Source organism: Aedes albopictus, chromosome 3 (genome assembly GCF_035046485.1).
Source record: "Aedes albopictus strain Foshan chromosome 3, AalbF5, whole genome shotgun sequence".
In the NCBI taxonomy this organism is placed as follows: Eukaryota; Metazoa; Arthropoda; class Insecta; order Diptera; family Culicidae; genus Aedes; species Aedes albopictus.
In genome coordinates this window covers 45,261,744-45,280,100 of record NC_085138.1, presented here as the reverse complement: position 1 = coordinate 45,280,100, position 18,357 = coordinate 45,261,744, and the positions used below count along the sequence as shown (strand labels likewise).

The following is an 18,357-nucleotide window of genomic DNA, read 5'->3' as shown; positions in this document are numbered from 1 at the left end:
ACGGTTTCGAAATCAGCGCTAAATTGTGCTTAAAAAATTTTGGTCGTTGACAGAAGTTCACAACTTTCGTTTTATTTTGTAAACTAGTGTACATCAATTCAAGAATAATTTTTCAAATCGACGTATCTAACTTTTTCACTGATCTGAGTAAATTCATGGTCAATGTTGACGACCATTTCACTAAAATAGTTTTTTTTTTATAAAAAAGACTTTTCATAAGTTTTTTCGTGCTTAACATCACCAGGGATATAGCACGCACTAGGTAAGAAACAAAACCTATTCATTCCATATCATTTTCACAATGAATTTGGCAAAAATACACATACACCGGGTTGGTTAGAGACAGGGTCGTGCAATTTCGAAAGGAAAACATGACGTACGACGACTGTAGCAAATCGTTTCCCATGCGAACGGACTGCTGTGATGTTTCATCTCTCACCCAGCAACACACTCGTTCGTTGCTGCTACAGAAACAAGTGTGTATGAAACATGGGATGATACACTTGGATTTTCGTTTCATTTATGAGTCATTGAAATACTTCAACATGCTAAAAACACTATTTAAACCACATTTTTAAATAGTGGTGCACGCCAATAGAATGATAATTATGTTTTATGAAAGAGGATAACAAATTCGACCACTTAAATCCAATTAACCGGCGCCCGTAACCATTGAGAGACTAGCGCGCACCAGTGAGACACTAATGCTCTGACGGGTGAAGCACAAGCAATGCGACCCGGTGGGAGACTACCGAGTGCTACGATGAGTGGAAAAGTTTTTTTTAACGACCGAGTCATTAGAAAAATGTATGAAACACTTGAAGTGACTCATTCAAATGTTGCATGAAAGTGTATCATTGAAACGAAATTGTACGCCCCTGGTTAGAGATACGTCGTGCCAGATACGTCGCTTTTATATGGTGCCAGTTTGGTGTATCTGTTACTTTTGATTTTGGCTAGATACGTCGTTTGGTTTTCTCATATATCAAAACGGTGTATCTATCAGTAAAGTTGTAAACATTCAAATAGTTAGATACGTCATTTCGAAAAATATTGTTAGTTAAACAAATTAAGCAATAAATCATCAAACAGTGATGTGGATTCTTCAATTTGCTTCATGAATCATGCATGCAGCAGTAAACCCGGATTTGTTTACATTCTCGAGCTACGTCGGATTGAAAAGTTAGGCTTGAATTGTAATAGCACATACATCTCCGGTGACTTCGACATGAATGCACCCTTCTGGTGTAAAGTGTCGTAAATACATTAACAAACAAACAAACATCTCTGATGGTTAGTTCAGAGATTTGTGTAGCAATGATTGAAAAACGCGATATTGTCATTTCATTTTGGCTGAACATTGCAAAAACCGGGTTCACAAGGTTTCCTATTATCTATAGATAGAAATTCCCCTTATAAAAGAGTAAGGTTTTTGAACTAAAACCAATTGGGTTGTACCATTTTGCATAAGTCTGCAAAGATTGATCGTTGCTTCTATGCTGAAGATTGATCTGAGCTACCCTAACCGTAGCCACTACCCAAACTAGGCTAGATTAACCATTTTACAAGAGAGGTGAACCAGCGTCTGACTGAAAGCCTCTTTAATAAAGAAAAAAAAACATTTTACAATCACAGCACAATAAAGAACAGCAGCAATAAAGCCAGAACATCATTGATTGAAAAAAAAAAACGCCAAAAGCGAGGATACACAGAATACACTGCAAATCTCGCTCAATAATGGTAATATAGGTGAAATTTTTAACTAATCAATGACATCTACATAATCACACCTTATTCAGCCTAAAGTTTTAGACTAAAGAAGGGCAGCTGATTGTCTCAGAGAAACACAAGGTGCACTGCGCTATTGCTTCAAGATTTTAGGTGCGCAGAATATGGGACCTTGACGGTATTTTAAATTATTTCATCGAAAGATTCCATTGTTAACGTCTCTACACTGATAGACAGCTTGCGGTAGTGACGAGCACACAAATGTTTTCAAATTTACTATGGCAAAACGTGATCATCGACCAACAAACGCTTCTTGTGTGCGTTTTGTTTCCTTACTTATAAACCGGTTCGATAGCCGAGTGGTAGCGTGCGAGCCTGGTGATCTCAAGGTTCTTGGTTCGAATCCGGCTGCCAACAGACACTTTTTTTAATTGTAAATCGGGTCCATAATAGAATTGAAAACATAAATCTGTTGAGATGAAACGAAAATCAGTCTGCACAAATCAAGTGGCGTTGTGCATTTAAGTTGACCCTCGGAATAGTAATTTCAACTGCAAGCCGCCTTTCAGTGTACCAGTAAGTAGCCGGTCACGAGATTGTTTCAAGACACACACTCACAAAAAAATGCTCATTGAGTAAAGAATACTTTGCTCGGTTCGCTAGTTGTGGGCAAGCGTTGGAATACTAGAAATTATCGAGAGAAGGTTTAGTTCACAATTGCTTATTCACCCTTTAACATGCTCATTCTAGAACTATGTAACCACAGACTGTCTGTGATGTAACCATTAATAACTCTGGGCAAGTTTGGGAACCTCTGGCCTGAAGATTTTTTTGTTTAACGACTCCAACAATTCTTTCAGACATTCTTAGTTTGTCAAAAATTGCTCTGAATAGTTTGTTTTGAATACGAAATGTCAAAGTTTATGTAACAATTTCAATTAACTATAATTAATTATACCTTATAAATCTCAATTATAGGATTATTTTAATTTTAGAACATTAATTCAAGGAAATTTTCATTATTCCAGTTATGTACACCCTCACGCTTCTAGTGTTTTAGACTCGAGTTGATTTCATTAAGGTGCTATGCTACACGAGAGTTACATCCAAGGTATTTTTACTTATCTTGATTACATCTGTGGAGACGAGTTGTCAAGTTTAATTTAAATAACAAGAAAAAATAACTCCTCTTCCTCACAGCAATATCAATGGACCCCTTGGACTCGTTCCGAGCCCATAATAAAAACATGCGACCACAGAGCTAGTCGCCGCGCCGCACACAGAAAGATCCCGCGCTTACTTGAATGCGTCGCTTCCACCCCCTCTCGAACTTCTTGTGTACATTCTCATCCCACCCGCAGCCGACGACAACCGGCAGCAGCAGCCAAAGCAGCAGAGGTTCGATATCGAACAGCGACGGCGACGACGACGTCGAAGAAAAAGAGGAAAAAATTATGCGTGCTTCGAAGCAAAAGATGAGTCCCGCGTTTCCATCGGGTGAGAATTTTCAAAAGCACTTTTCGTCACCTTAACCGGCCGGAAATCCACCGGAAAATGTTGAAATCGCTTCACCGTGTCACAAACTTTACTTTTCCAACTGCTGGCCCAAGAAGTATGCACTATTTTGTATGGAAAATTCACTTTTGTCTGGTTTTTGCTGCTGGCTGCGACCGCTTCGGGTCGGCATAATTACCTTCCGGATTTTCTGCACTTATTTCCGCGGCTACGCACTGGAATTCACATCACGGCGACGCGGCCCGAATTACACTTGCGATTGGAAATAGTTTCACCAGGTTGGAAATCAATTTTTCCGCAATATTTTTCTTTTTCACGTACCGCGAAGCCTCTAGCGCAACATTGTGTCAAAAACAAGCGCACACCATTTTGTTTTTCCTCGCGCCCCGCACTCCCTTTTGACTGACAGCCGATAGAGTGGGCGAGGGGGCGACGGAGACGGCAGAAATCAAATAAGACGCGACCCTGTGGCTGAAAGTGCGACATACTGTAGCAGGTTTTTGTGGCGTGGCTAATAGGGTTGGTAACAAGCGGAAGTTGGAAATTTTAATGAGGACGAGCCGATTCGGATCAGTCCGATCGTTTCTTTCATAAATGAAAATTCGACCACAAGGTTGCGCACGTGGGATATAATAATAATAAATATTTATCGATGTCAACACTGTTTTCGTTTCGTAGTTACTAATTTACACAGCAGTGATTATACAATGAGAACCAGATTATCCTCTGGTAAATAGCATTTTGAGCTTACAAAATCGGGTGCCTCTGTTTGTTTACGGTTTGAGGACATCGCTATGACGACGCCGCCATCAATCCATTGTTTTAGCTTTGACATTAGCTTCGCATGAGATAACTTCGCAAGTCTCAAACAAGCCGCGACTTCGATTTGGTGGTGCGAAGATATTTTTTGTAGCTTGAATCATGCTATTCTATAATGTATAATCAAATAATACAATTCATTTGGCATTTTCTTAGTTTTAGTTTCAAATTTGAGTACATATCTCTGGGCAAAGGCACAACCTTGTGATCAGCTTGATTACTGTCAGGTCTCGAGGCCTAAATGTATCTTTACTCTACAGAGAAAGATGCACACTCGTGGTGCCAACAAGAACCGATACTTTTCGTGATCAAATCAAGAAGCGTTACGGTCCTTTTTTGTTGTTTTTGATATATTTCTCGCGTTTAGTATCATACAGGCGTAACTGCAATGATCGATTTCTCTTCATCGATTTTCCCTTTGGTTAATAACTTAGCAGGCAAAACAGTTTCAGTTGTTTTTATTGTTCTAGAAGCTAGTCCTAGTTGTCCTCCGTACATTGGACGAATTTCCCGGAATAATCGATGAAGAGAAATCGATCATTGTAGATACACCCGTATGATACTCAGCGCGAGATTTGATTTCTATTTGCAGGAAGGAAGTTGATACACAATACATATGTCCTTCTATTTTTTGACATTATTAACCAAGCTCCCTAGCTTTGAAGACACAAGAACAAGAAGAACTAGCATAAACGGGTCTGGTACGTTTGGCATAAGGCCGTTTGGCATAATGCCATTTGGCATAAGGACGTTTGGCATAAAGTACACTTGGCATAAAGGACATTTGGCATAAAGGACGTTTGGCATAATGGACATTTGGCATAAAGGACGTTTGGCATAAAATGATTTCAGTAAAAAATGAACTACATACTTAACGTCAAAGAAGGAAAAGTATTCTAAAGAAGGGTAAAACATTATAATGCATTAATATTTCTGGATATAATATGCGGACAAGGATGAATTGCTGGAAAGAATTATTACCGGAATTTAAATTGCTTGTATCGTTAAAGAACAACCTATATACAAAAGAAGGGACATTCCCCTTCCGAAAAAAAAGCAAATTCATGGAAGCAAAAGGTTATTTCGAAAATAAGAGATCCAATATAATGAACCACTAACAAGTTTGCCTTCTTTCCATTGAAGGCTGTTCTTTAATTTTTCTCCAGAGGGAAAATATATTTCACATATTCTTTATGCCAAACGTCCTTTATGGCAAACGTCCCTTATGCCAAATGTCCTTTATGCCAAACGTCCTTTATGCCAAATGTCCTTTATGCCAAACGTCCTTATGCCAAATGTCCTTATGCCAAACGTACCAGACCCAGCATAAACAATTCACTGAAAATCAAGCACCATATCGTCAAACTTATTCATTTTTGTGAAAATACGCAAAGGTAAATAACGTTGACCATTTAATTAACAACACATTTTTTCACAGCTCAACACACAAAATCAATCTCCCACCTTTCCTCATCCTTAAGGCCACGCAAAACTTAAAAGCCGCATGGCTAAAGAGGTTGCAATGCCTACCCCCAAATTCCACGGTGTATTATGGACGATGTGAGTCCTTGGACTTGCATTGGAGACTTGGCCCCATGACCCCCTTGTGCATCAATAAAATAAAAAATAAAATAAAATAAAATAGTTTCAAATTTGAGTACATATGTTTGATGTGTACAGTATTGTGTAACACACATAGGGCATGTGTGCCATCAGTAATCTCACGCTCCCATATTCATCCTATTCGAAAACAAGCGATTACGGCATCGATTGATTCCGTTCTTTTTGTTTTCATGGGTGCTTACTTCTAACAAAAAATTACAAAAATAATAAACAAAACAAACAGCGCTTGTCCTTTGTTTTTCGTAGGATGAAAATGGGAGCCACATGCTTAATAAGGGAACCAATACCCTACTAGATGGACATCAGTGTTTGTAAGATTTGTCTACGGACTTCGACGACGTGAAACGACTGAATTGGTGCGACACACTATAGTTGGATGTGATCTCCCTGAATTCTATCGTCGACGTATCTGTCACTTCATGTATGGGGCCTACCATGGTAACCATCCGGACTACATCACCCAGCATACACCAATAGGCCGGAACGAACGGGCTAGATCTTTCATCCTGCCATAGCACACCACTAGTCTACGCAAAAGTGTGCTGGTATATGGCGCATCGGCTTGGAACGCATTACCACTCTCCGTGAGGCAACAATCAACATTGACGTCTCTCAAAACTGCACTGTATACGATCAACTAACCAAATAAGTTATATAGCAATAGTTTTTTACTTGTAACTATTACCAGAATTGCCTGTAGTTATCCAGTGTTATCTGTATTTTTTTCCCATTTGTGGTTTTTCCTTGACATGACTTAAAGTTAAAAACTAACATGTTACCGTTTCGTAAAATAAATACAATACAATACAACGTCAGCAGAAGCTCATGGAACGGGGTAAAACGGAACGCAAAATCAAAACAAAACAACAAAAAGGGGTACCATTAGTGTTTTTCGATGCCCACAGGGTTTCTAGAAGTTCAAATTAAAAAATGAACCCCGTTGGTTTGCATGAGGTGTCGTTCAAACCAACGGGGGTAGACGGTATTGGAAAATCATTGTAAGAATAATAACAAACATTGGGATTATTATTAAATCTGGCGTTCGATTTGAATAGGTCGAATCTACATAGGAATCAGAGCAAACTTAGGACCTATTCAAATCGAACGCCTGAAATATTTTAACTTGAAATTTTGAAAGAGGGAAAAGCCCCTTCGAGTGATTTAGATATTTCAAAAACGGAATCTTTTTCAAAAAGGCATATTTATCTTAACTCAAAACATTATAATGATCACTTAAAAACAAACATAGGGAATGTTTTATTTTGGAAAATGCCCAAAAAATGTCTCATGTACACCTCGTACCTTAACGCATGTTTAATGCAAAGCAAAAGCAGCGGAAGTAAAAGAAAAAAATCGCTGAAACCATAATAAAACAAATTCGACATAAGATCAATTCAGTAACAAATTTTGAAAACGACGTATAATCAATGCTACACCATTGATTATACGTCGTTTTCAAAATTTGTTACTGAATTACCCGGATAAAAACTGACCATAGGGTGTTTGGTGAAAACCATTCCTGCACCATACAGTGTACCAGCTACAATAAAGTGTATTGTAATGAAATGGTTCGCTATACTATACATTTACATTGGATTTTTATGTAACAATATATTATACTGTTTTTCTTACGTTTGAGCCATTCACTTTTCCGAAACATTATTTATCCGTGAATTTTTAATTATTTATTCAGTTTAAGATTTTTTCCGTGCTTCGTTTTGTTGATGTTTATGACTCTTTTTGATGCAAAGGAAAGGAAAGAGAAAAAAGTGAATAAGTATAAACATCAATTTAAAGTCAATAAAATGTTTAAATCAGTGGTAAAACAGATGTCCTAAGAACTGCAGGTCCAAGCAGGGGTCCAAGAGATATGGCGGGCTAGGTGTGTAGAGTGCGATGAGAGAAATGCGGATGTAGGCCAACCCGGAAAGATGCAGGTCAGATTACCGTAAATCAGTGGATGAGTTCAACACTATTCAAATACATTTAGGGGAGTTTTCTCCTCTTCTCTCATGTGAACTTGCCTTCAACCACAATCGAATCAAATGCGGTTGACAAACTTTATCTTTGACGTAGAGCCATCTTTAACATATGGACTGGACTGAACACTGAAATTACTTCTAATATAGGTTCGTCTGCGGGTTCGCTTTTTAACCTAACTTATATTTGAATCGAACTTGACAGTTTTCTCATGAGTTGTTATGAATTTCAAACTTTAGTCAAACTGGTGCCTCAATATTGCAATAACGGTTAAGCACGCTGTAATGATACTTATGTACCTCGTCACCCATTTCATGCAACTACATTACTGCCCCCACTCGCATAACAGTCCCATATGCATAGGAAATCCAGCAAAGATGGGACTGTTATGCGAGTGGGGGCAGATTAGTGGCCTAATAATACTTAGCGTGCTCGGCATAGTTCCATCATGCCGCTCAAAGTGTTGCCACAAATAATGCTTAGTTTGCAAAACCCGGTTATCTGGCTGGTGGGGCATGGGAGCCTAAGCTTCAATTGTTAATGCAATCAGAGACTACTCAGACTTGTTAGACGTGGGCAATCCTATATATGAAGGGTCATCCAAAACGCTCTGGAGAATTCTCAAAGCGCATTCTAATAAATCAAGTAAGCCTTAGATGCCATTAACAGGAGGGAAATGACAAAATAATATAACATTATATGGTTTATGTAATATAAAACAATACCACATAACAAAAGAAAAGCATTCCAAACCATTTTATTAAATGTATAACCAGTAGTGAAATAACAATTAAAAACATTATATTTACGGTACATTATATTGTTTGAAACCATACATGTACCATACAATGTACGGTATATTTAAACCCACATATCAGTATTTAGAACAATTCATTTACAATAAAATTTATGGTTTTGCAAAAATATATCTATGAAGCAAAATATTTTTTTTTAATATTTTTTAGATACTTAACAACCTGTATAATATATTGTAAAAATCTTATTTACAATTCACTGTATGGTGTACATGTTATTCTTTTTGTATTTTTATTTTTACAGTGGTGTCTATTGTAAAAATATGGTTTTAAATAGTACTGTTACAATACAACGTTCGGTTTTTCTACTGTATTTTTTATTCTGGTTATCCCATGCATGCACCACCCCAAAATGTGAAACCGCGACTGAAAATTTTAGCAACGAAACGAACCAATGTATGCTAGAACTGGTGAGAACATATTATGGCGCCAGCACCAAACCGAATAGCGACGTTTTGACTAGCGACACTTTTCGACTAGCGACACTTTTTTTCAGTACCGGGTGGGGTGCGCTGTGTGCGTTCAATGATGCACTATCATATACGTCACTTCCGATGTATGTTGTAAACAACTCAAAATTAGAAAAAATATTTTTCTCAAAAAAAGTTTTTTGATTTCCAATCGAATTCATAATATCGTGGTGGGACAAAACATTTTTGGAGGGGATCGAATATACTGTGCAAAAGATTCAATTCGCGACTACGAAGGTTGATGAGCCGGGAAACACTCTTTCTTCCTGCGGAGTTTCTTATGGGAGTATGAGTGAAAAAAAGCAAAAAATCTTCCCACCTTTACATTCTCCCAGAAAACCGCAAACAAAATCATCACCTTCGTAGTAGAGTCAGTCTAGTTAGAGTCTGGCGGACTGTCACTTTCTATCGGAGCCAATCGAGCATGACGTCACGGTGTAGCATTTATCGGTGAGGACACTATGACGTCATGCTCGATTGGCTCCGGTTGAAAGTGACAGTCCGCCAGACTCTAATTATAGGGACTCTACTTCGTAGTCCCCAATAAATACATTTTTCAAAATTTAAAAACCCATTTACACCACACCAATATCATACCAATTCCAGCTGCAGGGGTTACCGATCGAAAAGCTTATTTTCCAAAACAAATGGCAAGAAAATATTCCCTTATTTTTCGCCACTCAAGCGAAAAGCTCACTCCGCCCGTCAATGACCAAAATATTCCTAGCCCTGCTCGGCAGCAGCGAAGTTCCGAGCCGAAAATGACGCCTTCTGCGAGGGGCGACTTTTCCGACGGCGTTTTTCGACATCGCAACACTTTTTCCGCACCGGAAAACACCATCTTCGCTTACCTTTTCCGGCTGGGCGGGTTTTCCTTCCGTGTGGGATCGATTCGGACGCGAATTGTTGCACTAATTTACACTATTTGCCATCGGTGACGTTTTTGCACTTCCACTCTTTCGACAGTAAACTCGGGAACTGGCTCGGTCGGCCACTCTAGCGTGCTGCGAGGTCGTTGAGAGCTTTCCGATGGTGTGACGGCGTCGCGAAGCGACGGAGCGCTCTGATCTGATGTTGGATGAGTCGCGACGCCGAGCTGCGAGAGCATGCTTTTTCAGCCTGTTTATGCTTTTATGTTTGTGTTTACACTCGAGTGTGGGTGAAGGGGGTGGCAATCGGGTGGTCGGCTTATCACCAACAAACTAAAAATCTAGTGGACAGTGGTTTCCAAACACATGCTTGGTATGCTATAGCAAAATCTGCTGAAACCAGCCCACAGTGATCCACGAACCAGATTTACGAGGAGAGATGCATTCAGCGCCTGCAAATGATTTTTTAGACAAATATGGTCTTCTACAAAGTTGTCCCTAAAGGCCCTCTTTCCGATGTGCATGAAAATTAGAGTGGTCCATATTTTCAAAGAAATTGGAATTCAATTTTTGTTCAGAAAAGTTGTAGAACTATCAGTTTTGAGAAAGTTTGCTCGAGACAGTTTCGACAGGAAAACCATCCCGGATAAAAAATCACCATTCATTACATGGTAAATATTATTAACATATGACTGGTTTTATTGTTCACAATAAAACACATAGTAGATTTATTGTTACTTTTTACAATAGAAATTGTAACCGTTTGGTTACAAATTGTTGATTTTTGTTTTGTATTTGTTGTATTTGTCGGACCCTTCACGTTTCTTGTGTAAAAACAGAAGGAAATACCACAGAAGTGATAGGGTTCAGTACCGCTGTGAATGTATTCGTCGGCTACCAATTTCAAAACATGGCTGGCTGAATGCTAAAATTAAAATTAAGTGGAATGACGGAATGGGAGAAAAGTAAATTGTAGCGGCCATTGCCTAAATTTGGCCTCTTAGAAATACTCAGGCGTCCGTGTGCTGCAGACGTGTTTTTTAGTGCAGTGATAAGGCAGTTGAGAACGACCAACCCCCCCCCCCCCCCCCCTTTCCTTGGCAAGAGCTAAGTGGAGGCTTGGGTGAAAATCCTGCTCAGGACCTCTTTTGTTTGGACCTTTAAGTCCCACCGTCCAGCACACGGGTCGGCCCGCGAAGCCATCAGGCTTCCGCGCCTAACTCGTCAAGGAGTTTTACCGTCCTTTTCCGGACGGGTCCTCAGGCAGATCGCCTTAAACGTCAAGGAGGATTTCCCCTCTCGACTTCCCAAGGTGGCCATGCCACGGTCGGTCGATTGCGTCCACGAGGGAAGACGCCAGTGATCCCCCTCCCAGCAACGCCCGCTGGTCCGTCGGCCGAGTACCGGCCCACAACACCGCTCGCCCCGCCATCCGGCGAGTTTTCCGGCCGCACAGCTCGACAGGAGTCGCTGTGTCGGCCATCGAACCCACCATCAACACAGCAGCGGTATGTACCGGTACCACCGAACATAGAATAGGTTACATATAACAAATTTACACTAAATTATTACACAGAACAACACGCACACGCCACAAATAGGACTTTTAATAAATGATATAAGAAATGTGAAAGTTCCTTGTGTTATTAGTTTTTGTATCGCGAAATGTGCCCTTGATTACCCAGTAGCTAGCCGACCCTGGGATTGCCGGAGTCTCTTGTGTCCTGAGTCGGCCCGGCACTGATAGTCTATCGATTAGTTTCAAAATCAAGCCCATATAGTTCGTACAATAAGTTAACATTAACTTTATTAGTGACTAATTGATTCGATTGTTTTTCAATAGTACTATAATTATTTAAAGTTACTATCAGTAAAAATTAATTTAAGTTGTTTTTATATAGTTGCAAAAGTGCCTGCAAAGTTCTCATGGACTTTCTATTAAAAAGAGTTTATTTCTTAATTACACTTAAAAACAATTCGTAACAAATAAATAACAATAAACATTATTGTTGCTTGGATCATGTTTGTATAATCAAATACAAAATCACTTGACATATTTTTTATAGTTTTCGTTTTAAATTTGAGTACAGTAGATGTTTCGGTTATCGAATGTTATTCGCTAAAACTTCAACGACTGACAGATGTTAAGCCGTGTTCCCGAATAAAAATTTACATTAGCCTGACGTTAAATTTCAATGTATACATCAACATCAAGGTTTGATGTACTTCTGATGTTGAACATTAGAAAACATTACGATTCAGATGTGTTTATGCAAGGTAACATAATGTATACATCAGGAAATCAAACGTTTTTCTGATGTCAAGCAAATAATCCGAAACATCAAAATCTGACGTTTTCAAATGTTTTTTGATGTGCAAAAAACATAAAACTCTAACGATTTTCTTTTGTATGTTGATGTAAAATAACAATAGATTTGGACGTTTTCAGATGTTTCATGATGTGCAAAAACATTAGATTCAAACGTTTTGTTATGTATGTAGATGTAAAAATCATTAGAATTATACGTTATATTGATGCAAATTGAGACATCGGATTTAGATGTTTTCAGATGTTTTATGGTGTGCAAATACATTAGATTCAAACGTATTTCTGATGTATGTTGATGTAAAAAACATCAGATTCAGACGTTTCCTGATGTATGTTGACGTAAATTCAGACATTAGTTTAAAATGTTTTTAAATGTTTTATGATGTGCAAATAGATTAGATTCAAACGTATTTCTGATGTATGTTGATGAAAAAACATCAGATTCAGACGTTTTCTTACGTTCTTTGATGTACATAACCATTTGATACCAAGATGGATACTCATATTTGCAAAAAACAAACGTGTTCTAATGTTCTAGATTACATACCACAGTTATATGTATTGCGATTGATAGATATTGATAGATTGAAGTCATATTCTTAAATACTCGTTTTCCTTTCGATTGTCCGTCTCTAGGTCCGAATGTCTTAGTAATGCATACATTTTGATCATAGCAGTAGCTCCCGTGCCCCATCAGTCAGTTAACTGACCTCAGCTTACCTAACATCATATGTGGCAACTCTTTAAGCGACATATTGGAACTAGTGCCGAGAACGCGAAGAGTCGTTAGACCACTGATGTAGGCGCCAAATCATGGGTGACGAATTTTACGGCGTGCTTGATCAAATTTGTAGCATTTTACTCAAACTATTGGACAACAAAAGAAATTCGAATAGTTAATAACAACTTCTCATCAATACACCTATTGTCTACACCTCTAACTACACAGCACCGAACCTTACTTCCGACATGATAGATTGAAGTTATATTCTTAAATACTCGTTTTCCTTTCGATAGTCCGTCTAGAATGACTTAGTAATGCATACATTTTGATCATTGCAATAGCTCCCGTGCCCCATCAGTCAGTTAACTGACCTCAGCTTACCTAACATCATATGTGGCAACTCTTTAAGCGACATATTGGAACTAGTGCCGAGAACGCGAATAGTTGTTAGACCACTGATGTAGGCGCCAAATCATGGGTGACGAATTTTACGGCGTGCTTGATCAAATTTGTAGCATTTTACACAATCTATTGGACAACAAAAGAAATTCGAATAGTTAATAACAACTTCTCATCAATACACCTATTGTCTACACCTCTAACTACACAGCACCGAACCTTACTTCCGACATGATAGATTGAAGTTATATTCTTAAATACTCGTTTTCCTTTCGATAGTCCGTCTAGAATGACTTAGTAATGCATACATTTTGATCATTGCAATAGCTCCCGTGCCCCATCAGTCAGTTAACTGACCTCAGCTTACCTAACATCATATGTGGCAACTCTTTAAGCGACATATTGGAACTAGTGCCGAGAACGCGAAGAGTTGTTAGACCACTGATGTAGGCGCCAAATCATGGGTGACGAATTTTACGGCGTGCTTGATCAAATTTGTAGCATTTTACACAATCTATTGGACAACAAAAGAAATTCGAATAGTTAATAACAACTTCTCATCAATACACCTATTGTCTACACCTCTAACTACATAGCACCTTACCTTACTTCCGACATGATAGATTGAAGTTATATTCTTAAATACTCGTTTTCCTTTCGATAGTCCGTCTAGAATGACTTAGTAATACATACATTTTGATCATTGCAATAGCTCCCGTGCCCCATCAGTCAGTTAACTGACCTCAGCTTACCTAACATCATATGTGGCAACTCTTTAAGCGACATATTGGAACTAGTGCCGAGAACGCGAAGAGTCGTTAGACCACTGATGTAGGCGCCAAATCATGGGTGACGAATTTTACGGCGTGCTTGATCAAATTTGTAGCATTTTACTCAAACTATTGGACAACAAAAGAAATTCGAATAGTTAATAACAACTTCTCATCAATACACCTATTGTCTACACCTCTAACTACACAGCACCGAACCTTACTTCCGACATGATAGATTGAAGTTATATTCTTAAATACTCGTTTTCCTTTCGATAGTCCGTCTAGAATGACTTAGTAATACATACATTTTGATCATTGCAATAGCTCCCGTGCCCCATCAGTCAGTTAACTGACCTCAGCTTACCTAACATCATATGTGGCAACTCTTTAAGCGACATATTGGAACTAGTGCCGAGAACGCGAAGAGTCGTTAGACCACTGATGTAGGCGCCAAATCATGGGTGACGAATTTTACGGCGTGCTTGATCAAATTTGTAGCATTTTACTCAAACTATTGGACAACAAAAGAAATTCGAATAGTTAATAACAACTTCTCATCAATACACCTATTGTCTACACCTCTAACTACACAGCACCGAACCTTACTTCCGACATGATAGATTGAAGTTATATTCTTAAATACTCGTTTTCCTTTCGATAGTCCGTCTAGAATGACTTAGTAATGCATACATTTTGATCATTGCAATAGCTCCCGTGCCCCATCAGTCAGTTAACTGACCTCAGCTTACCTAACATCATATGTGGCAACTCTTTAAGCGACATATTGGAACTAGTGCCGAGAACGCGAAGAGTTGTTAGACCACTGATGTAGGCGCCAAATCATGGGTGACGAATTTTACGGCGTGCTTGATCAAATTTGTAGCATTTTACACAATCTATTGGACAACAAAAGAAATTCGAATAGTTAATAACAACTTCTCATCAATACACCTATTGTCTACACCTCTACCTACTTAGCACTGAACCTACTTCTGACATTATGTTCATCGTACATGGTACACTTAAAAGATGTATATTTTCCTAATTCCGTCCTGGATTCCGGTCGCACTTGCGGCATACCGTGCGGGAACAAACGTTCAAGCCGTGCGCAAGTAAAATCACTACTTCCATTGATATGATGCCTCAAACAATCTGATTCGACGTGGATTGATGTTTACAGCTGAAAAAGAAAGCGGAACATGATGAATTTTACTTAAAAACTTACCGTAGGTACTTACTAGTCGTGATCAAAATTCTTTCCACTAAAATTTCCCTCACTGATGACACGTGTTTTATGACAGTTTGACAGATGCACTTTTTCCGAATCTCGGCAAAGCAAACCTTTTGCCGATTACAGTGGCAAAACAAAATGTAAAATTTCGGAGAATTTCTGAATGTTTTACCGGCCAGGTTCGTTAATTTGAATTACCGAGATCAAATCTTACGACTAACGATTAACGATTACGATTTCTAGAAAACGCAGCGAAAGTAATGTAGTAATTGATCTAATCGTGGAGCACAGTATTCCCTTATCTTCTTCTTCTTCTTGGCGTAACGTCCTCACTGGGACAAAGCCTGCTTCTCAGCTTAGTGTTCTATGAGCACTTCCACAGTTATTAACTGAGAGCTTCCTCTGCCAATCACCATTTTGCATGTGTATATCATGTGGCAGGCACGAAGATACTCTATGCCCAAGGAAGTCAAGGAAATTTCCTTTACGAAAAGATCCTGGACCGACCGGGAATCGAACCCGTCACCCTCAGCATGGTCATGCTGAATACCCGTGCGTTTACCGCCTCGGCTATATGGGCCCTTATCTAGAGAATTTAAATTAGAATTGTTTTCCTAAATACTCAGGCCTCAAAGTCTGATACAAACATCAAAATATCCTTTATGTTGGCACAGCCCCGTACCACCTTTCGACTCGCGCCAACACTTTATCTCTGTCAAAAGTTTGATAAGTGGGTTTTAATCACTCTAAATCTTCAAAATATGTTTAGGAATGTTCTGGTATAATCAACGTTTTCTCCAGCCGAAATCAATTTGCGTAGAATAGCTGATCGATATGACTACCCTTCACATACCCGACCCCCGACAACTCATTTTCAAAATGCTGGCATTTCGTCAATTTTCATCCGATTTTTTTGAAGTCGCCCTCAATTGATCATAAATTGGTGAAAGTTTATTACACTCAAATGGCCATGTAATATCCCGAACCATTCCGGAGATATTCCAGATTGTACTGGGGTCAGGGGGTGGGGGAGTGTCTGTTTTGCCAAATGGCTAAAAGTGATTATTTTGTGTGTTATTGTGTATGAGAGGCCCCCGCGGAACTTATTTCAGGTGCTCCAGAGCGGCATATCAGTTGCTACAAACTACAAACTACAAACTACAAAGGTCTCCACGAGTACTAAGAGAATCCTGAAAATCATTTTTCTAAAGTTCGTAATAAATTAGTTATTACAACAAATGTGCTATTTTCGTAACAGGACACCATTAAATTGCGGCTATTGCAAAAAGTGCTTAAAACATATCTAAATCTATTTTTATGAAAAGTTGCTTTTGGGTGTATATTTACAAAAATAGGTATAATGTTTTTGAACTTTCATACGCAAGCAGACATATTTGAAACTTATCAATGAAAAAATTCATTTTTCTTACATAAAATGCTATTACTTCACCTAACTATTTAAATACGTTACCAGTTAAATTTTAAGTAAAACAAATGGTTTTCCTAAGACTGAATCAACCCTTTTTCATATGCTTGAAAGCTTGGGGTAAAACAAGCACTTTGAAGTTTCACACCCTTGGCGTAGAAGTGCGTAGAATGTGTCAAATTCTCGCGGTACTCCTAAACGAGTTCCTGAGGATATCCTGGTGAAATTACTTAGAAACTCAAAGAGAAATTCTCAGGGACTTTTGAAGAAATTGCCTGGGAACTCCTGAAGCACTTCTCTACATAGAAACCGTTAATTTAGAGTCAACGCCGTTACTCAAAGTGACGGACCAAACAATGTGTGCTTAGAACGATAAAAAATGCAGGATTAGTGCAGAATTATGTATGTGTTTTAAACTAAGTTTTAATGAATTTACTATAAATTTTCACAATAAAGCAATAACTTAGAACGAGCTTACCCATTTATGTGTCGTCCATCTCTGCAACAGCATTTGTCTGGGTCTTTCGCCGTCGAACGAAACACGAACAAAACTGATTCCTATATTTATTCACTTCACATCCACGACGCGACGAATGAAAACAAAATCCTCTGCCAGAAGCATCAGTTTGCGGCATCTGACCGACACAACGCATCCAACGAGCCTTTGCACGAATTTGCCCTGTCCTGCTCACTCCCACAGAAAATTTGAAAACAGCGCGCACAGTAAAAGTCACATTTGACTTTTACTGTGCGAACTGTTTTCAAGTTTTCTGTGGGAGTGAGCAGTACGCCAGATTCGTGCAGAGGCTCACTGAATCAGTTCCCTCCTTTGCACTCACTCCCGGATCGACGAATTGCAAAACAAAAACAAAAGAATCACTAGAAGCAGCATCGATTTGCTGCACCCGACCGACCGACCCACCGCACCCAACTGAAGCAGCAGCTCCGTCTTTCGCACTCACTCCCGGATCGACAACGCGGCGAATTGCGAAGGAATCACTGAAAACAGCATCGATTTGCTGCATCCGACCGACCGACACAAAGGAACAAACCGAAGCAGCTCCTTTTTTGCACTCACTCCCGGATCGCCGACGTGGCGAATTGCAAAAGAAAAACAAAATAACACAAAACAAAAATAACAAAAACACTGAAAGCAGCATCGATTTGCTGCATCCGACCGACCCAAGCGAGAAAACGACACGAAAAATGCGGCGTCTTGACTCTGACTCTGACTGGCATCTTCACCGCGATTCACACACAAACTGTTGCGGATCCATACCTATCCACACGGGGAAAGATGACACGTACACAAACCGACGACAGCGCGAACAAACGGAGCAAACGACAAGAAAAAAGCGTTGCACAAATGCACGTTTTCATTTGTTTGACTTTTGAGCGGCGTCATGTTATTAAGCTGGCTAATGAAAAGTTCATTTTCTGTAAACACGGCACCGCTCAAACGTCAAATTATTAAGCTGAATCCATTTTGATGATAGAGAAATCAATGTGATGTTTAATTCTAATGTAACATTACTTTCATCTGTCGTTTGATGTATGCTGATGTTCCAAGATTTCGAGTGGGGAATTCTTGACATTAGTATGAAGTATAATTCTAATGTAAAGTTTTATTCTAGTGTCGTTACATGTTTTCTGATG

General features: G+C 39.1%; 1 protein-coding gene across 2 annotated transcripts in view; it reads right to left on the bottom strand.

The window, feature by feature from the left end:
* LOC109410424 (zinc finger MYM-type protein 4) overlaps positions 1 to 9,973 on the bottom strand; it is a 40,539-nt gene extending 30,566 nt beyond the window's left edge. The window contains exon 1 of one of the 2 annotated variants that reach the window (XM_029869261.2): positions 9,802 to 9,973. The gene's annotated coding sequence lies outside the window, so the exon portion shown is untranslated. Of the gene's footprint in view, positions 1 to 3,421; positions 3,742 to 9,801 lie in introns of those variants that run through there. The other variant, XM_062861016.1, reaches the window with a different exon arrangement.
* Between the last annotated feature and the right edge of the window lie 8,384 nt (positions 9,974 to 18,357).